The following is a 22692-nucleotide window of genomic DNA, read 5'->3' as shown; positions in this document are numbered from 1 at the left end:
TAGAAAAAATATTTTTTTGTATGAATCGTATATTTACGAATATTACCAAAATGTTACGATACCTGCATTATACTCTGCCATCCAATACTCTATGTTCGAGGCACAACATTGAAATAAGATGCTATAGTTCTCTGCACTTTACACTTATCACTACTTACTACGTTTTAAGTATGTCGCTTTAATTTGTTGGTTAATTGCAGTCTAGAAGTGTCTTTTTTGAGACAATATGCGTACCCGCGGGCAAAAAATACCAAACTTGTCTCCTGCTTGGTCAGAGATTCCAGAGGGACAGTAGCATAACATGTCATCCCAAACGTCGGGCAACTGTCAATCACTTTTGTGTCTAAAATAACTTGGGTGGGAGTGGGATGCATGCAAAGGACATAAGAGTGTTGCTAAACAGAGACGCATCATCTCGGTTGCTGATAGACAGTTGAGGAAGCTAAATGTCACATTGCTTCATTGGTGACAAATATACGAATTACTAAAAATGAATTTTTACTATATTTTTAAACTTGTTTCTAGACAAAGTGTCCGTAATACGGAGGTAAATAATACCTATAAAAGACAGAAAAGACTGTCCGTGTCCGTACTAGAGAGTGTCCGCTTTAGAGAGGTTTGCCAATATGTTTCTTCCTATTACAATGTTTGGGGATTACAAAATATGTCTGTTACGGGAGGTATCCGCTTTATAGAGGTGTCTATTAGTAGAGGTTTCACTGTAGTTTCAAATTTTGCTGTAACTAATGTAAAAATTCTGTTGGGTTTTCGACATTCCCAAGTATAATTTTCTCTTAAGGGGGTGAGCGCCCCACCCTGCCCCCCTGATAGGCGCCCTTGAGTCTGGATAAGTCTGCCACACCTTGGCAGAGCGAAAAAAAAAACAGGTTTATGCCTTAAAAGTCTTCATCCCGGCGAAATTAAAATACCGCTAATTTTACAGTAATTATGTGATATCTTCAAATAGATAAAAGATAATTGAAATATGGAAAAAGAGCGCCCTAGACAATATTATTTTGCGTGAGGTACTGTTATCACAAGTCACCTAGCGGCTTTCCGTTTTCAGTTGTTTAGAAACGCGAAAATAAATGCCGATTTTTAAAATGGCTCGAAATCGAAAGCAGATAAGTGAGTAGTGATAACGGTTTCTCAAGTAAAATAATATTATCTAGGGCGCTCTTGTTCCACATTTCGATAATCTTTTATGTATTTGAAGATATTACATAATTACTGTAAAATTAGCGGTATTTTAATTTCGCCGGGATGAAGACTCTTAATAGAGTATTGTTCTGAAGTCTGTCTTACCAGGTAAATGACTGTACAGTGTGTATTCATTAATTTTTATGTATAGTAAAGGCTCTATGCCTTCATAAAGTACGCACGTTTCCTTTGTTTAAGGATAATTGGGTACTCTATTCTCTGTTGTATTCTCAAGAAACCAAATACATACAAGTACAGTAAAGTACGGGACAAAAATAAACGACCAAAAATGCCATTAAAACTAATGACGTTTTTGGTCGTTTATTCTTGTCCCGTACTTTTACTGTATTTTCTGAGGAAACACGCATACTTATTCTTTTTTTTTTTTTTTTTTTTTTTTACTCCATTCCCGATAACTTGGCATTTTCACAAACTCGGCCACAATTCGCCCCACAGTAGGCCGAGTTTTCAGGACTTTACTGTACATAAATATAAAAACCTTAATAGAATGGCTTTAACTAACTGATTCATAATAGTTTTGATATATTCAATAACTTACACTAAAATACAAATGCTGAGCAAAGCAACGTTTTATTATAAAAATAATAAAATAATAAATGTGACAGTTTCGGATATCTAACATATCCTTCTTCAGACACTATCGAAAACAAAATGAAATTGCATATATATAGTCATTGTTAATAATTTTTTAAATTCTTTTAACAGACATATATAACAAAAACACGGAAAATTCTGAACGCTGATTGGCTAATCAATAAAGAATCATCCAATCATAATAGAAATTGATCAGATTGAAACTAAACACCAAGTTCCTCCCTAATCCAGTGGAAAATAAGCTACAAATTAAGACTTTCGTGTAACTTGTCCCACTGCTCGTCAATTTTAAGTCCTGTATTACAATTCATAATACAGCTTTTCTCTTTTTCAATGAACCTGGTGGGGCCACGGTGGCTCAGTGGTAGAGCGTTCACCTCTGGTGTTTGGGGTCCCGGGTTCAAACCCTACCAAGTGAACTTTGTGGTGGACAAACACCGTGTGCGTGGGCTTTCTCGGGGTTCTCCCGTTTCCTCCCACTTTCTTCATTCCACCATTTTCATTCATTTTTCATAATCACCGTCTACTTTACAATTACCGGCATAACCGTGGGACGAAAACTCAAAGATTTCATTTCATTTCATTTCAATGACCCTGGCCTCCTTCCACTTTCTTATTAACTTGTTAATTTTAATGGCCATTATTAATGGCCATTAACCTTATTAATGGCTTTGCTCACCGTCTGCCTGTGGGCAGGAATCAAATTAAAAATCACTAAGAAATAGAGACATGGGTTTTCGAGATGAATTCAGTGTGCTAAGAATACGTTCTTTCTCTCATCCCTTAGTTCCTATTCAAACCGGAACTGGTAAAGTAAATTAACTATTTCCGGTTGATCATCATTTTCAGCGAAAACGGTAATACATAGCGAGAAACGGGTCTCGATGAGTGTGTGATCGTTTGAGAAACGAAAATATCTAAAGCATTATTTGATGGCTCAGCATGAATTTTGACCAGGACATAGAGACTCAAATGTTAGGGAATCGAGTTCTTTCATGGAGGTTGCATTCAAACCGGAAGTGCTAGAAATCAACCATTTCCGGTTTTAATATTGATCACTATAGAGCAAAAACGATAATAGATAGGGAGAAGAGGTTTCTTCCAATTAATTAAGCAATCCAGGAGTTCATTTTGTCTGCATCCTTAATCTTTACTAAAACTGAAAGTGATAGAAATTCACTACAACTTCCGGTTTCAATATTGATCTACGGACAGCAAATAAATAAATAAATAAATAAATAAATAAATAAATAAATAAATAAATAAAAAATAAGAAAAAGCATTTTTAAATCGATTTTTCGTTCTAAGAATGATACCATCTTCTCTCAATAACCTCTATTCAAAGCGGAAGTGCTAGAAATCAACCATTTCCGGATTTAATATAGAATAAAAACGGTAATAGATAGCGAAAAATTACTTTTTGCAATCAATATATTCAGTCCTCACGCTAGTCTCTCTACTGAAACCGGAAGTGATAGAAATCTATTGCAACTTCTGTTTTCAATACTAATTTCAGAAAATATCACACAATACAAAACCAAACTCCTTCGCGTGTTGTACACGCGACATATAGCTGCTTGTTAGGTTTACAGAAATATTGTTTGTCTCGATTGTTTCGAAAAATATCATCGTAAGGATTTACAGTCATCTATATCATTTTATTTAAGTCAATCATATCTATTAATTAGTATATATATATATATATATATATATATATATATATATATATATATATATATATATAATCTATATTTATATTTATAGGCTATCTATAGAGGTAGATAGATATATACACTATGTGATCAAAAGTATCCGGACACCTGGCTGAAAATGACTTACAAGTTCGTGGCGCCCTCCATCGGTACTGCTGGAATTCAATATGGTGTTAGCCCACCCTTAGCCTTGATGACAGCTTCCACTCTCGCAGGCATACTTTCAAACAGGTGCTGGAAGGTTTCTTGGAGAATGGCAGCCCATTTTTCACGGAGTGCTGAACTGAGGAGAGGTATCAATGTAGATCGGTTATGACGGTACAGGGTTCGATTCTGTTTGTTCCTGTTCGGGGTAAGCCAATTTATGACAGTAGCGTGGTTCGATTCCCGTTTGTCCCTGTTTGGGCTGAGCCAATTTATGAGTGTGCTGGGTTCGTTCCTGACTTTGAGTAATGAATGGTCAAATGATAGTGAAATAGAACACCAATTAATATGGAAAAAAGATCCACACTCACGGTCGTTAGATTCGGGTGTGTTCATTAATTGAAAAAGGTTGAGTCGTGTGCCCACCATCACTGGCAAGTCCCGCATAATACAAGTGCATCGGTAACTTGCAAAGTATACTTAAGGTGGGAACAACTAGCATTGGGAACACCAGATAGTTGCAGAAAGACAAAAATATGCCTTTGTACTGTGCTACTTTCGATGTACTTTACCTGTAACCTGATGAACTAAATTATGCACATAGTACGGTATGATACTTCTCTTTCACCAGCTAAAAAAAAAACAGCACTAAATATCATACACGATAGCACTTTTATATATTATCTCATGATTAATAAAAATGGCTTATGCACCAAATATTTTGATACTTGTATTTATATATCAACTTTTACGAAAATAAGAACATACTGAACATCGCTGACACAATATATATTGATCAAAATACAGAAAAATAACAATGATGGCCCTTACGGACGCGCGCGAAACGATACCGACAGAAATGCACGGATTTCACGGTCACAGAACTTCAATGGATTTCTTGAGGATTTTGAAGACCATACCAAAGGCATTTAATCTTCTTTTGCGTCACTAACAAAAATATTTTTTACGATGTCCAGCATGAGAGTCCTCCTATGTGCAAATTCCATCTGTTGTTTGATAATCCATTTTCGGCTTCGTTTTGGTGAGTTAATTAAATTATTACACTTTAGAAGAGTGTTAGGTTAAAATCTTCATTTTGTTATTTGCATTATTCACCACATATTGACTGCTTTAACTTTGTTCGAAGTATTTCCACCATCGGATGAATGCGTGTTCTAACTTTTTGAGTCTTGGAGAGCACTCTCGCGCCTCTCTTGAGCGTCACTTCTCTTGGTTCGTTTCAGAGCGTATGAATATACTAATGGAACAAAAAATAGTTCACATAAAACATTTGTTTTTTATATCTCTGCTCCAATAATAGGAAATAATGGATTAATTACCATTTGATTGAAACTACATTAATAATATTGACGTACATAACAATGTAAAAAATAAGTAATTGTTCACAAAAATTCACATTATGACGCATAATCCAGCACTGTTGCTTTGGAATAAACTTTGCGTGGGCGTGGGTGAGGGAACGAACAAATACTTTACTAAATAAGGTCCGACGAGAGGTGCTGAAATGTCTTGAAGAATGAGGCACCTTTTGGGTAGAAAAATTCCACTGCTTTGCTCTTCTGCTTATTCCGACTGGCTAAACAATAATTCCAGGAACTAGCATTGGAAATATGAGGGTTGGTTAAAAAGTATATGTAACCATATGGTTATACGGTGAGGTCTGGCACGAAGTCGGCATTCCGAAACATCCCAAAGGTGTTTTATAGGATTCAAGTCAGGACTCTGTGGAGGCCAGTCCATTACAGGGATGTTATGGTCGTGTAATAACTTCGCCACAGGCCGTGCAGTATGAACAGGTGCTCGATCGTGTTGAAAGATGCAATCACCATCCTCGAATGGCTCTTCAACAGTGGGAAGCAAGAAGGTGCTTAAAACATCAATGTAGGCTTGCGCTGTGAGAGTGCTACTCAAAACAACAAGGGATACTAGCCCCCTCCAAGAAAAACCCGACCACACCGTAACACCACCACCTCCGAATTTTACTGTTGGCACTACACAGACTGACAGATGACGTTCACTGGGCATTCGCCATACCCACACCCTGCCATCGGATCGTCACATTGTGTACCATGATTCGTCACTCCACACAACGTTTTTCCACTGTTCAATCGTCCAATGTTTACTCTCCTTACACCAAGCGAGGCGTCGTTTGGCGTTTACCTGCGTGATGTGTGGCTTATGAGCAGCCGCTCGACCATGAAAACCAAGTTTTCTCACCTCACGCCTGTCATACTACTTGGAGTGAATCCTGACGCAGTTTGAAATTCCTGAGTGATGGTGTGGATAGATGTCTACCTACTACACTTTACGATCCTCTTCAATTGTTGGCGGTCTCTGTCAGTCAACAGACGAGGTCGGCCTGTACGCTTTTGTACTGTACCTGTCAATTCACGTTTCCACTTCACTATCACATCAGACACAGTGGACCTAGGGATGTTTAGGAGTGTGGAAATCTCGCGTACAGACTTCTTACACAAATGACACCCAATAGTCTGACCACGTTCGAAGTCCGTGAGTTCCGCGGAGCGCTCCATTCTGCTTTCTTACGATGTCTAATAACTTCTGAGGTCGCTGATAATAAGTACCTGGCAGTAGGTGGCAGCACAATGCACTTAATATGAAAAACGTATTTTTTGGGGGGTGTCAGGATACTTTTGATCACATTGTGTATATAGATATGAATATAGATATAGAGATAGATATAAATATATAGAAATAATCTATGGCCATTTCTTTCTCGTTGTACTCTTATTATCATTATAGAACTTAAAAAAAAAAACAAATTTTTACCTACGACTTTAAAAAGAGCTGTATGTAGAGCACATTTGTTCATATTTAGTGCGCCCTTAGTGTTCAACAATATTTCGATATCAATCAAAGTCAAACCACACTCGAACCTTATATACCATCACATCCCCTTGTATATAGCAAATCAAAAATTTGCGGCTATAACTTGACAAGTTAGTGACATTGTTATCAAACTTGAATCAAAATAGCTAATTAGCATTTGCTAAGCTTATAACTTAGAAATAGTCAGAATGAAGATAGATTGTTACCCTGACAAGATTATAAGCATACAACAAACCTTCTACTTATGCAACTTGGTAATTGGGTAACCTTACAACTTGTATAGCTTAAATCAAGGTAATTATTTAACATTTTCACAAGTTTGAATTAAAGTTGTGAACTTGCCCACATCAGGTTTAAATCAAAGTTATGCATTTAAAAGTGTAAGTATGAATTGTAAGATATATTTTAAGTTATTATGTTCACATAGTAAGTAAGAATTAATAGCTTATTATTTAGTGAGAAATGAAATGAAATAAAATGTCTAGTTTTAGGATTAGGATTAGGAATTAGATTTCGGGATTTTCGGCATCTATGGTCATGTTAGCTCGTCACTAGGATTAGTATTAGGAACTAGATATCGGGGTTTACGGCATCTATGGTCATGTTAGCTCGTCACTAGGATTAGAATTAGGAATTAGATTTCTGTTCCTTTGGCATCTAAGGCCATGTTAGCTGGTCACTAGGATTAGGATTAGGAATTAGATTTCGGGGTTTTCGGCATCTATGGCCATGTTAGCTCGTCACTAGGATTAGGATTAGGAAGTAGATTTCTGTTCCTTTGGCATCTAAGGCCATGTTAGCGCGTCACTAGGATTAGGATTAGGAATTAGATTTCTGGGCTTTCGGCATCTATGGAAATGTAAGCCCGTCACTAGGATTAGGATTAGGAATTAGATTTCTGGGCTTTCGGCATCTATGGAAATGTAAGCCCGTCACTAGGATTAGGATTAGGAATTAGATTTCTGGGCTTACGGCATCTATGGAAATGTTAGCCCGTCACTAGGATTAGGATTAGTAATTAGATTTCTGTTCCTTCGGCATCTAAGGCCATGTTAGCTCGTCACTAGGATTAGGATTAGGAATTAGATTTCTGGGCTGTCGGCATCTATGGCCATGTTAGCCCGTCACGTATGTTGGATAGCGATCCCTCGGCGATCACACGATCGAAGGAAAGGGAAGGAAGGACTCAAGGAAGTGCCTGATACCTGTGTGTTAAGCACTATCCCGCATTTGCTTGGACTGAATGAGGAAAAAGACAGGAAACTCAGGATGCTGACAAATTTTCGACTAAGTCTCCCTAATGAGAATCGAACACGGGACCTCTCGCACCAAAGACACTCCTAATATTACATCCCACCCCTATGCCGTGGGATGATTAATGAAGGAGACAGATGATTAATGGAAGTTAGCAGTTTTAAAAGAAGTGGTGGGGTGTGAATCAGGGGCGCCCGAAGAAAATTTTCTGGGGGGCATCTCCATGGTTGCTGTATTAGTCTGGTATTTAATATACGTGGTTTGCTATACTGTATTATGTATGCAACTCATGAGCCAGGAGGGCCGGGCTCCACCCTGCTCCCTCTTCCGTCGCCCATGGTGAGAATGTAGAAGGAAAACGCGAGAACCTCGAGAAAACTTACAACACAATATTGTCCAAAACAAACTATCATGGCCTGTGATCAACCAAGATCCCTCACACCAGCGCTCTACCACTGAGCCACCACGATCCCATATATATATATATATATATATATATATATATATATATATATATATATATATAAACTAATAGTAAATTAAAATATTAATAGAAAACTTAAAACTCCCTTCTCCCCTGAAGCAAAATCTTAAATGACGCTCCGGTTGTATGGTATTTTAAAATTAAGTCCAATTTCATTTTGAACTACCCTTACCCAATATACCACTCAACGTAACAACGCAAAACAATGACATAATATATCATTTTAATGAACCTAGTACACGTAAAACTGAAATAACTTAGTAACACTGAAAAAATAAATAAATAAATAACAAGAACCTTAAATATGACATGGACCCTTTTTATTCTGAAAAATTATGTGGTTTTTACAAATGACCCAGAGAAGATAAACTGCATAAACTTCTAGCTTCCTGAGACCAGACTTGTTCCGGAGGTCCTTTTTTTTCTGTTTTCCCAACTAACACCGCAGTTTGGTCAATATTCTTGCAGACGCTAGTTTCAAAGAAATAAAGAGAGAGAGAGAGAGAGAGAGAAATTTAAAAAAGTAAGAAAAAGTGGATAGATCAGCCAGAAGTACTAAAAGCAATGAGAATAAATTTTTAAGATCTAAAATGTATTTATTTCCAGAGAGAGAATGTCCTTGATATACGAGGGAGGATCAGAAACTAAGGTTACCAGGCCGATATATAATCTGGAGTTTTGTCTGTTATAGAGGAATGAGGAGTATGCGGTAATATTAATACATAGAGTTGGTAACTATGCAGAGTTTCAGCTACCCGCCGCCTATGGCGCTAGTTGTGTCTAAACACAAAAATGGCGACTCGTTTGAAAAACTGGTTTCACAAAGATGTCCGCTCAGTTATTCGATGTCTGTTGGCGAAACATGTAACTGCGGCTGAAATTCACCTGCAGCTGGTCGAGGTTTATAGAGAGACTGTAGTGTGTCGTCATTATGTCGCAGAATGGTGTCGAAAGATTGAGACTGATAGAGGAAACGTCACCGACGAGGATAGGGATGCGCACGAGACAAGTCGAGACAGGAATTTCCTGACAAAATTCGAGTCGAGACGTGGCACTTCCAATAGACAAATTATACATTTTTCAAGTCGAGAAATCACTTTTACAGCACATTTTCGAGACGAGACAGCCACAAATCTTGTCTCGTGCGCATCCCTAGACGAGAAGCGCAGTGGCCGACCCATCACGCCATGAACAGATTTGAACATAGCATGCGTCGACGAGCTGACTCACAACAACAGGAGAATCACGTTCCGTACCTCGCTTCAAGTGACTTTCACCTGTTTCCCGTACTTGAAGAAACATCTAGGAGACCAGCTGCAGCTTAGGAAGAGAAACACTTCGTAACAATGTGACTGAACACGCAACGATAGAATTTGTATCAGGAGGGAATCTTCACACTCATCCCGCGATGCGACAAGGGCCTTAACCGATATGCAGACTATGTCAAAGAATAACCTAATGTATGTACTATCTGTTGGCTGTACGTACGTTTCAGTGCAGGCTTCGTAACCTTACTTTTTGATCAACCCTCACAGTATGTCTTTGTTTCTTACGAGGGAACCTATCCAAGTGCAACTCTGACTTCGAGTCGAGACTATGGTCGTTGGATACCTTGTCCCAAAAGAACATAACACGAAAAGTGATACATCCTCGATCGCAACCGTTGCAGAGATATAAGCGTGAAAAGTTAGAAATTGAGCTCCATACTATACATTACAAAGTCAGCTTCCAGGGCAGATTTTTCGGAAACGGTCAGGTAAGGAAACTCAGCGAATACATATCAAATTAGTGTTGGGAGCCCACTACCTTTTGAATGAAAAAAATGTTGCCCCCGGGGCACTCGCAGGGTCCCAGGCGGGGTCCAACTCAAAATTGGCAAATGGAACCGGGGGTCAAGTAGCATATTGTATTAAAGCTATTGTTAAATAAAAGAAGATAGAACAAATCTCAACTCTCTATGATGACCCTGTGCAAACGGGCAACTGGTCAAAATGTCAATACAACCTACATCAGAAAATATATGGCCACTCTTCTAAATCCGTTAAGTTGTGACAATAACAAAACAGAAAAAACACGTTTAAAAGTGCAAGGTATTGAAGTTAAACAAATTGTTGCAGAGTCTCTCACAGAGTTACACAACGGACCTGATCCAAGTATAAGTGTGACTTCGAATGACCAATGGACCATAGAATGACCATGGCCATTGGATTGCATGTCCTAGAAGAGAAAGGATACATTGTCAATCGCAACCGTCGTGGAGGGTGAAAAGTTCAAAAGGCAACGGTATATGCTTCGCGAATCGGGACCCCAAATTCGCATATTGCACCGTGAAATTTTAGTCGGGGAATTTGCAGAACGAGAAACATAATGGAAAAACGAAACTTTTGCACAGGGTCATCATAGAGAGTTGAGATTTGTTCTATCTTCTTTTATTTAACAATAGCTTTAATACAATATGCTACTTGACCCCCGGTTCCATTTGCCAATTTTGAGTTGGACCCCGCCTGGGACCCTGCGAGTGCCCCGGGGGCAACATTTTTTTCATTCAAAAGGTGGTGGGCTCCCAACACTAATTTGATATGTATTCGCTGAGGTTCCTTACCTGACCGTTTCCGAAAAATCTGACCCGGAAGCTGACTTTGTAATGTATAGTATGGAGCTCAATTTCTAACTTTTCACGCTTATATCTCTGCAACGGTTGCGATCGAGGATGTATCACTTTTCGTGTTATGTTCTTTTGGGACAAGGTATCCAACGACCATAGTCTCGACTCGAAGTCAGAGTTGCACTTGGATAGGTTCCCTCGTTAGTCAATGTAATTCGTCAAGATTAGAAAGAATTGATGGGTTATTTAGATCGAGAGTCTATTCAAACTGTTTGTATCTTTAGATTTAACCTTTAGCAGTCCAAGCCCATTCCACCATGTAAACTCCATGGAGCCCAAGGACCTTTCTTGGACGAAATGTAATATTCATAGAATTATTTTGAAATGTCAGTAACTCATCCACTAATTAGTCTAAGGACATGAAACAAGAAACAGAATACATAAAAAGACTTATCAAGTGGTATAATTTCTGCTCATTGAATCACGCTTAACCTAATTAGAGGGGAATGAGGAAATTTCTGTTGTTTTCTTGTCTCGCTTTCGCGCTTTCTGATTTCCCTCTTCCCGGCTCTCCTTCCGTAGAAGTAGAAATGGTTCTGAAATCTTATAGACACAACCCATTAAGGGAAACAAGGTATTTCAACTGAAAATCTTGCAACAACAACTCAGAAAATAAATCTGTTTGGAGCATGGATATTGTTTCTACGATAAGTGCAATTCCAGCCCTACCCCACAAGTTGACACAAATACAAAGATAAATCATAAGTCTTGTACTATTTCCACAAGCCAAATAGCAAAAACATATATACGCCGTGATTAACTATAAGTACAAGGTCTAATTGACCCAAGAGGTAATGTGGCAAGCGGACTATTTAATAGGGATGGCCAGAACCGGTTCCTGGTGGAACCGGTTTTCGGGTCTGAACGCATCCGGTTCCAGAAGATCCGGTTCCGGAACCGGTTTTTCGGATCCAGATCTGGAACCGGGTTTTCATATCCATGTCTGGAACTGGTTCCGGAACCGGTTCTGAAAACCGGATATTCAAGAACCGGTTCTTCTCAGAACCGCTTCCGCTGGAACCTAAAATTTCTGACCATCCCTACGCTAAACTCGAGCTGCTGGCAGACTGTGAACAGTGTGCTAGATGAAATGGTGGAATCGATAGGCAGGTGCCCAGGCGGCGGCCGCTTGTCTTATTTGGCTAAATAAACTGGGTAACTGGCTAACTCATTGGCTAAACAGGTAAACTGGCCAACTCATTTGGCTAAACACCTACTGGTGGACCAAAATTTTTTTCTGAGGGCACAAGCGGGTCTGGGCGGGGAGGGCACAAGCGCATGGTCCTCTTTGCAGCGTTTTGAAGGTGAACTTTGTGCCTCCTTTAGGGTCTTTGGGGCTTTCGGATCAAGGTCTGGAACCGGTTCCTAAGATCCGGCTCTGGAACCGGGTTTTCAGATCCAGACCTGGAACCGGTTCCTAAGATCCGGTTCTGGAACCGGGTTTTCATATCCAGATCTGGAACCGGTTCCAGAACCGGTTCTGAAAACCGGATCTCGGATAACCGGTTCCGCCAGAACCTGAACTTTGTGGCCATCCCTATTATTTAACACACAGCCCTCAACTTCGTCAGATTTTCTGTAAGTTTCTAGTGGCAGTGACAGTGAGGTGATCAACAATGTATATATAATACGTGGACTGTTTCTGTATGCATTCGAACTTAGCCATAACACTGCTGCAGCAACGTAAAATATTTCCCATGCGAGAGGGGAAGGTGCAGTGAATTACGACGTAGCAACTTGTTGCTTCCAGAAATATCATGCATATTGTCACGATCCAGCAAGAGATGGACAGCAGTGACTAACTTCTTTGTCTCTTAGGACAAGACATGCTATTGACGTGAAATCGAGGAACTAGTAGGAGACTGACAGTCGACAGTCTAACACGAGGGGGCTATATTTTGAATGTTAATATTACTATTATTAGGTGTTCTGCCTTTCGGCAGGTCCTGGGACTAATGAGGATTTTTTTTTTCAATTTTAGATTTGGACATGTTTCTTCCCCTTTTGTCGATCTTCAGCTTCCTCTTTTAACTCCCAATATTTTCTCCTATCTTTTAAATCATCGATCAGCTCTATTCTTCTTCTTCCTATTCCTCGCTTCCCTTCCATCTTTCTTTCTATGGCGGTGCGAAGAAGACAAATTTCTTCGCAAGATGTGTCCAATCCAATTGGCCTTTCTACGAGGGATGGTGACTAGAAGTGTCCTATTTTCTCCTATCCGTTTTAAAACATCTTCGTTTGTTGCTCTTTCTGTCCATTTTTTCTTCTCCATCTTCCTCCAACACCACATTTCGCACCTCTCTAAATATTTCTTCTCTAACTTCCGTAATGTCCAAGTCTCTGAACCATACAGTCCAAAGCTCCATATATAGCACTTGACCAACTTTCTCCTTAAGTCCAATGTTGAGCCTGCTAGTTAAGAGTGATCTTTTATTGTTAAATGCTTCTTTAGCTATGGCAATTCTTGACCTGATCTCTTTGGTGCAGTAAGCGTCTCTGGTCAAAATACTTCCCAGATACTTGAAATTATCGACCTCTTCAAGTTCTCTTTGTTCTACTCTGATTCGTAAGGGCGTGTTTCCACGGGATATTCCCATGAATTTCGACTTTTCGATTTCCATTATACAGTTTTCCAGTGTCAACTATTTTGTCAATAATCTCCTGTAGTCCTCCTTCGGTTTTAGCTATTATGACCGTATCATCTGCATACCTGATCTTGTTAATGATCTGTCCTCCAATCTTGAAGTCTCCAGTTTCCATTAACGCTTCCTTCTTAACCTGATTTTATTGTAATGTAATAAATGCAGGTGTGCTTTTACCATAATATTGCAAGACTTATGACTCCTGCTTATACGATTCTTTCAACTGAATTATGATTTTCAGGGAACTAACTATTACTCAAATTACTCTGCAGTATTGGAAGAGGTATATTTCTAACGTATGTAAGTATATTTCCTCTTTGGATGACAGGAAAGGTGTAGGTTTAGGTTTATGATTTAGATTTCTGAGGTTTCGGCATAGATGTCCATGTTAGCATGTCACGTTTGAAGGATACGTCTCTCGGCGAGCACACTGTCCGAGGAAAGGGAAGGAAGTGAGGAAGCGGCCTGGGACCTATAAGTTAAGTACCACCCCGACATTTGCCTGGTGTGAATGAGGAATGCCCAGGAAAACCTCATTCAGAATAGCTGGCCTGAAAAATGTTTTTACGCCTTTTCGACCCCACTGGGAATCGAACCAGGGACCGCTCGGACTGAAGGCGAGAGCATTAATGATTATGCTATGTGGGACCGTTACAAGAAAGGGGCAACCTTCAGTATTCACTATGAGCTTTCGTAAACTGTAACTATTCTGATAATACTGTAAATGCATTCTATAACGTGGTAGTATACTGTTTTTTGGATCACCCTATGGAGGCGTGAATTGCACAATGTGGCAACGTCGTAGGTAAAGAATCATAAAGAAGATCTACCAATCTATCAAATAGTTACAGTGATTCTTTCCAGATGGCAGTTAAAGTCGATAGACTTTGTCACTAGCACCACTTACTAGTGTAACAATCGATGTGACGTGACTGCCTGATGGATACCTAGAGTAGTGTTAAAGAGTATTCATCCCGGCGAAATTAAAATACCGCTAATTTTACAATAATTATGTGACATCTTCAAATAGATAAAAGATAATTGAAATATGGAACAAGAGCGCCCTAGACAATATTATTTTGCGTGAGGTACCGTTATCACAAGTCACCTAGTGGCTTTCCGTTTTCAGCTGTTTAGAAACGCGAACATAAATGCCGATTTTCAAAATGGCTCGAAATCGAAAGCAGATAAGTGAGTCGTGATAACGGTTTCTTATGTAAAATAATATTATCTAGGGCGCTCTTGTTCCACATTTCGATTATCTTTCATCTATTTGAAGATATCAGATAATTACTGTAAAATTAGCGGTATTTTAATTTCGCCGGGATGAAGACTCTTAAGGATTCCAAATTAATCTACAACGTTGCTACAGAGTGAAACTTTTGATTCTCCGTAGCGGCTTTATTAGGCCCCGAAGGTAACATCAGTAAAGCATGTTCGCTTTATTTTGACCTGAAGAATAGCGCTTTATTTTCTGTGGGCGCCATTTCTAAAACACCCCAATATATAGGGTGTCTCAAAAGTCCCCTAACATAGGGTAACTCTGGTATTATCAGAGTTACAACAAAATGTAAGAGGGGGAAACCAAATATGATGTTTCCAATCTAAAGTGAAGGATTTTTTTTTTTAATCGGGCCAGATGTTTGAGCTGTACATTCTTTATGCACCCAATGTTAAATGAAAATGCAACGTTGCCATGTACCTGGACATACAATATAAGTGAATGAGGTCACTGTTTGAAATGGGGACTGGCCATCGACACGTTAGCGTAAAAGACATTAATTTCATTCACTTATGTTGTGGGTTCAGGTAAATGGTAACGTTGCATTTTCATATAACATTGGGCGCATACAGCCCGAACGGCCCGTCCGATTTTTTTTAAAAAAAATCCTTCACTTTAGATTGGAAACACCACATTTAGAGATGTTTTTCCTCTTATATTTTGTTGTAACTCTGATAATAACATAGTTACCCGATGACAGGGGAGTTTTGAGACACCCTGTATATGTACATAGTAGTTAGCTAGTGAAAGGTCAAAATCTATGCAAATTTTCTCCAAACACAAACAATGGAGTTCTGGAACTAGTAACAGAAATGTAGATGCATAACCACAAAACATTGACCTTAGAAAATCTATCATGTAAACCAAAAATAGATGAATATTTGACATTTAAAATTCAACTTCTCTTGTTGAAAAAGGAACATAGAGAGAAATTTACCTAACCTAATTCACATCGACAGTTTTTTTTTCTTTCTTCTCATTTTGTTTGTTCACTGACGTGCATTACCTATACTTTGGCTTCGAATGTTTCTCAACGTATTTGTTGTAATGAATGCAGTCTGCTTTGGTTTTGCTCCCTGATGGTTAACAAGAGAACGCTTCCTAATCAAGAGCGAATCGCAGTCAGTCACTGTTTGGAGCCGTTAGTGGAATACTCTGATTACGCTAATTATTGGAGCACACACACACACACACACACACACACACACATATATATATATATATATATATATATATATATATATATATATATATATACGCACATGTACATGTACGTTGTTCGATTTGCAACGTATAAGAGAATAAGACATATCCCATTAGCATTACCTTTCCCCTACACGTGACAATTTACATACAACGCAATTAACATCACGGATATAGGAAAATACGTACCTTCTTCAACTCATTATGACATTTGACCCCTGAGTGACCTTTTAAATATGTTTGAATAAACCTTTAAAAAAAGTCACTATTCTATTGTAAAACAGTTTCTGTATATACGAGGATGTAATGTCTATGGCAGGCCAGACAGCACCTGCGTGCAGTTAGCCCCCCCTCATGCTAAATTTAAAATTATTTTTATGTCAATCGTTTGATCATCGTTTGATCAGGTATGATCAACAATTTTTAACGTTTGATCAGCTTTACTAACAGAAATATAAGCGATATTTAGTAGGGGGGGCTAACTACACGCTAGCCCCCCCCTTCACGTCAGATTCGAAATTTTTTGATGCCAATCGTTTGATCATCGTTTGATCAGGTTTGATCAACAATTTTCAACGTTTGATCAACTTTAGTAACAGAGATATAAGGGTTCCAAAATGGGGGGCCAGCCCCCCCTTCACCTCCGATTCGACTTTTTCTTATGTCAATCGTTTGATCATCGTTTGATCAGGTATGATCAACAATTTTTAACGTTTGATCAGCTTTACTAACAGAAATATAAGCGATATTTAGTAGGGGGGGCTAACTACACGCTAGCCCCCCCTCACGTCAGATTCGAAATTTTTTGATGTCAATCGTTTGATCATCGTTTGATCAGGTTTGATCAACAATTTTCAACGTTTGATCAACTTTAGTAACAGAGATATAAGGGTTCCAAAATGGGGGGCCAGCCCCCCCTTCACCTCCGATTCGACTTTTTCTTATGTCAATCGTTTGATCATCGTTTGATCAGGTATGATCAACAATTTTTAACGTTTGATCAGCTTTACTAACAGAAATATAAGCGATATTTAGTAGGGGGGGCTAACTACACGCTAGCCCCCCCTCACGTCAAATTCGAAATTTTTTGATGTCAATCGTTTGATCATCGTTTGATCAGGTTTGATCAACAATTTTCAACGTTTGATCAACTTTAGTAACAGAGATATAAGGGTTCCAAAATGGGGGGGCAGCCCCCCCTTCACCTCCGATTCGACTTTTTCTTATGTCAATCGTTTGATCATCGTTTGATCAGGTATGATCAACAATTTTTAACGTTTGATCAGCTTTACTAACAGAAATATAAGCGATATTTAGTAGGGGGGGCTAACTACACGCCAGCCCCCCTCACGTCAGATTCGAAATTTTTTGATGTCAATCGTTTGATCATCGTTTGATCAGGTTTGATCAACAATTTTCAACGTTTGATCAACTTTAGTAACAGAGATATAAGGGTTCCAAAATGGGGGGCCAGCCCCCCCTTCACCTCCGATTCGACTTTTTCTTATGTCAATCGTTTGATCATCGTTTGATCAGGTATGATCAACAATTTTTAACGTTTGATCAGCTTTACTAACAGAAATATAAGCGATATTTAGTAGGGGGGGCTAACTACACGCTAGCCCCCCCTCACGTCAAATTCGAAATTTTTTGATGTCGATCGTTTGATCATCGTTTGATCAGGTTTGATCAACAATTTTCAACGTTTGATCAACTTTAATAACAGAGATATAAGGGTTCCAAAATGGGGGGGCAGCCCCCCCTTCACCTCCGATTCGACTTTTTCTTATGTCAATCGTTTGATCATCGTTTGATCAGGTATGATCAACAATTTTTAACGTTTGATCAGCTTTACTAACAGAAATATAAGCGATATTTAGTAGGGGGGGCTAACTACACGCCAGCCCCCCTCACGTCACATTCGAAATTTTTTGATGTCAATCGTTTGATCATCGTTTGATCAGGTTTGATCAACAATTTTCAACGTTTGATCAACTTTAGTAACAGAGATATAAGGGTTCCAAAATGGGGGGCCAGCCCCCCCTTCACCTCCGATTCGACTTTTTCTTATGTCAATCGTTTGATCATCGTTTGATCAGGTATGATCAACAATTTTTAACGTTTGATCAGCTTTACTAACAGAAATATAAGCGATATTTAGTAGGGGGGGCTAACTACACGCTAGCCCCCCCTCACGTCAGATTCGAAATTTTTTGATGTCAATCGTTTGATCATCGTTTGATCAGGTTTGATCAACAATTTTCAACGTTTGATCAATTTTAGTAACAGAGATATAAGGGTTCCAAAATGGGGGGCCAGCCCCCCCTTCACCTCCGATTCGACTTTTTCTTATGTTAATCGTTTGATCATCGTTTGATCAGGTATGATCAACAATTTTTAACGTTTGATCAGCTTTACTAACAGAAATATAAGCGATATTTAGTAGGGGAGGCTAACTACACGCTAGCCCCCCCTCACGTCAGATTCGAAATTTTTTGATGTCAATCGTTTGATCATCGTTTGATCAGGTTTGATCAACAATTTTCAACGTTTGATCAACTTTAGTAACAGAGATATAAGGGTTCCAAAATGGGGGGCCAGCCCCCCTTCACCTCCGATTCGACTTTTTCTTATGTCAATCGTTTGATCATCGTTTGATCAGGTATGATCAACAATTTTTAACGTTTGATCAGCTTTACTAACAGAAATATTAGCGATATTTAGTAGGGGGGCTAACTACACGCTAGCCCCCCCTCACGTCAGATTCGAAATTTTTTGATGTCAATCGTTTGATCATCGTTTGATCAGGTTTGATCAACAATTTTCAACGTTTGATCAACTTTAGTAACAGAGATATAAGGGTTCCAAAATGGGGGGCCAGCCCCCCTTCACCTCCGATTCGACTTTTTCTTATGTCAATCGTTTGATCATCGTTTGATCAGGTATGATCAACAATTTTTAACGTTTGATCAGCTTTACTAACAGAAATATAAGCGATATTTAGTAGGGGGGGCTAACTACACGCTAGCCCCCCCTCACGTCAGATTCGAAATTTTTTGATGTCAATCGTTTGATCATCGTTTGATCAGGTTTGATCAACAATTTTCAACGTTTGATCAACTTTAGTAACAGAGATATAAGGGTTCCAAAATGGGGGGCCAGCCCCCCCTTCACCTCCGATTCGACTTTTTCTTATGTCAATCGTTTGATCATCGTTTGATCAGGTATGATCAACAATTTTTAACGTTTGATCAGCTTTACTAACAGAAATATAAGCGATATTTAGTAGGGGGGGCTAACTACACGCCAGCCCCCCCTCACGTCACATTCGAAATTTTTTGATGTCAATCGTTTGATCATCGTTTGACCAGGTTTGATCAACAATTTTCAACGTTTGATCAACTTTAGTAACAGAGATATAAGGGTTCCAAAATGGGGGGCCAGCCCCCCCTTCACCTCCGATTCGACTTTTTCTTATGTCAATCGTTTGATCATCGTTTGATCAGGTATGATCAACAATTTTTAACGTTTGATCAGCTTTACTAACAGAAATATAAGCGATATTTAGTAGGGGGCTAACTACACGCTAGCCCCCCTCACGTCAGATTCGAAATTTTTTGATGTCAATCGTTTGATCATCGTTTGATCAGGTTTGATACCTGCGTGCAGTTAGCCCCCCCTCATGCTAAATTTAAAATTATTTTTATGTCAATCGTTTGATCATCGTTTGATCAGGTATGATCAACAATTTTTAACGTTTGATCAGCTTTACTAACAGAAATATAAGCGATATTTAGTAGGGGGGGCTAACTACACGCTAGCCCCCCCTTCACGTCAGATTCGAAATTTTTTGATGCCAATCGTTTGATCATCGTTTGATCAGGTTTGATCAACAATTTTCAACGTTTGATCAACTTTAGTAACAGAGATATAAGGGTTCCAAAATGGGGGGCCAGCCCCCCCTTCACCCCCGATTCGACTTTTTCTTATGTCAATCGTTTGATCATCGTTTGATCAGGTATGATCAACAATTTTTAACGTTTGATCAGCTTTACTAACAGAAATATAAGCGATATTTAGTAGGGGGGCTAACTACACGCTAGCCCCCCCTCACGTCAGATTCGAAATTTTTTGATGTCAATCGTTTGATCATCGTTTGATCAGGTTTGATCAACAATTTTCAACGTTTGATCAACTTTAGTAACAGAGATATAAGGGTTCCAAAATGGGGGGCCAGCCCCCCCTTCACCTCCGATTCGACTTTTTCTTATGTCAATCGTTTGATCATCGTTTGATCAGGTATGATCAACAATTTTTAACGTTTGATCAGCTTTACTAACAGAAATATAAGCGATATTTAGTAGGGGGGGCTAACTACACGCTAGCCCCCCCTCACGTCAAATTCGAAATTTTTTGATGTCAATCGTTTGATCATCGTTTGATCAGGTTTGATCAACAATTTTCAACGTTTGATCAACTTTAGTAACAGAGATATAAGGGTTCCAAAATGGGGGGCCAGCCCCCCCTTCACCTCCGATTCGACTTTTTCTTATGTCAATCGTTTGATCATCGTTTGATCAGGTATGATCAACAATTTTTAACGTTTGATCAGCTTTACTAACAGAAATATAAGCGATATTTAGTAGGGGGGGCTAACTACACGCCAGCCCCCCTCACGTCACATTCGAAATTTTTTGATGTCAATCGTTTGATCATCGTTTGATCAGGTTTGATCAACAATTTTCAACGTTTGATCAACTTTAGTAACAGAGATATAAGGGTTCCAAAATGGGGGGCCAGCCCCCCCTTCACCTCCGATTCGACTTTTTCTTATGTCAATCGTTTGATCATCGTTTGATCAGGTATGATCAACAATTTATAACGTTTGATCAGCTTTACTAACAGAAATATAAGCGATATTTAGTAGGGGGGCTAACTACACGCTAGCCCCCCCTCACGTCAGATTCGAAATTTTTTGATGTCAATCGTTTGATCATCGTTTGATCAGGTTTGATCAACAATTTTCAACGTTTGATCAATTTTAGTAACAGAGATATAAGGGTTCCAAAATGGGGGGCCAGCCCCCCCTTCACCTCCGATTCGACTTTTTCTTATGTTAATCGTTTGATCATCGTTTGATCAGGTATGATCAACAATTTTTAACGTTTGATCAGCTTTACTAACAGAAATATAAGCGATATTTAGTAGGGGGGGCTAACTACACGCTAGCCCCCCCTCACGTCAGATTCGAAATTTTTTGATGTCAATCGTTTGATCATCGTTTGATCAGGTTTGATCAACAATTTTCAGCGTTTGATCAACTTTAGTAACAGAGATATAAGGGTTCCAAAATGGGGGGCCAGCCCCCCTTCACCTCCGATTCGACTTTTTCTTATGTCAATCGTTTGATCATCGTTTGATCAGGTATGATCAACAATTTTTAACGTTTGATCAGCTTTACTAACAGAAATATTAGCGATATTTAGTAGGGGGGCTAACTACACGCTAGCCCCCCCTCACGTCAGATTCGAAATTTTTTGATGTCAATCGTTTGATCATCGTTTGATCAGGTTTGATCAACAATTTTCAACGTTTGATCAACTTTAGTAACAGAGATATAAGGGTTCCAAAATGGGGGGCCAGCCCCCCTTCACCTCCGATTCGACTTTTTCTTATGTCAATCGTTTGATCATCGTTTGATCAGGTATGATCAACAATTTTTAACGTTTGATCAGCTTTACTAACAGAAATATAAACGATATTTAGTAGGGGGGGCTAACTACACGCTAGCCCCCCCTCACGTCAGATTCGAAATTTTTTGATGTCAATCGTTTGATCATCGTTTGATCAGGTTTGATCAACAATTTTCAACGTTTGATCAACTTTAGTAACAGAGATATAAGGGTTCCAAAATGGGGGGCCAGCCCCCCCTTCACCTCCGATTCGACTTTTTCTTATGTCAATCGTTTGATCATCGTTTGATCAGGTATGATCAACAATTTTTAACGTTTGATCAGCTTTACTAACAGAAATATAAGCGATATTTAGTAGGGGGGGCTAACTACACGCTAGCCCCCCCTCACGTCAGATTCGAAATTTTTTGATGTCAATCGTTTGATCATCGTTTGATCAGGTTTGATCAACAATTTTCAGCGTTTGATCAACTTTAGTAACAGAGATATAAGGGTTCCAAAATGGGGGGCCAGCCCCCCTTCACCTCCGATTCGACTTTTTCTTATGTCAATCTTTTGATCATCGTTTGATCAGGTATGATCAACAATTTTTAACGTTTGATCAGCTTTACTAACAGAAATATAAGCAATATTTATTAGGGGGAAATCGGCAAATCACGTATTAAACATGTTCATAATTTTGTACACATTTTGTACATCTTTTAAAAACATTTGTACACCCATATGTTTCCAGAAATTTGCGATCAAAATTCCGCACTCCAACTTGACGTTCGAGTGCGGAATCACCAGATTCGAGATTTAGGTAGCTAAAAATAATATGCGAATTTCGTACAATTTTGTACACCTTTAAAATAATTTTGTACACTTCTGTGTTTCGAGAAAATTACCGTCATAGTTTTTAAGTCAACGATCCTGTTGGAGTACAGA

The sequence above is a fragment of the Thermobia domestica genome, chromosome 4, assembly GCF_964235325.1.
Source record: "Thermobia domestica chromosome 4, izTheDome1.hap1.1, whole genome shotgun sequence".
Lineage (NCBI taxonomy): Eukaryota > Metazoa > Arthropoda > Insecta > Zygentoma > Lepismatidae > Thermobia > Thermobia domestica.
Note: the sequence above shows the minus strand (reverse complement) of the source record.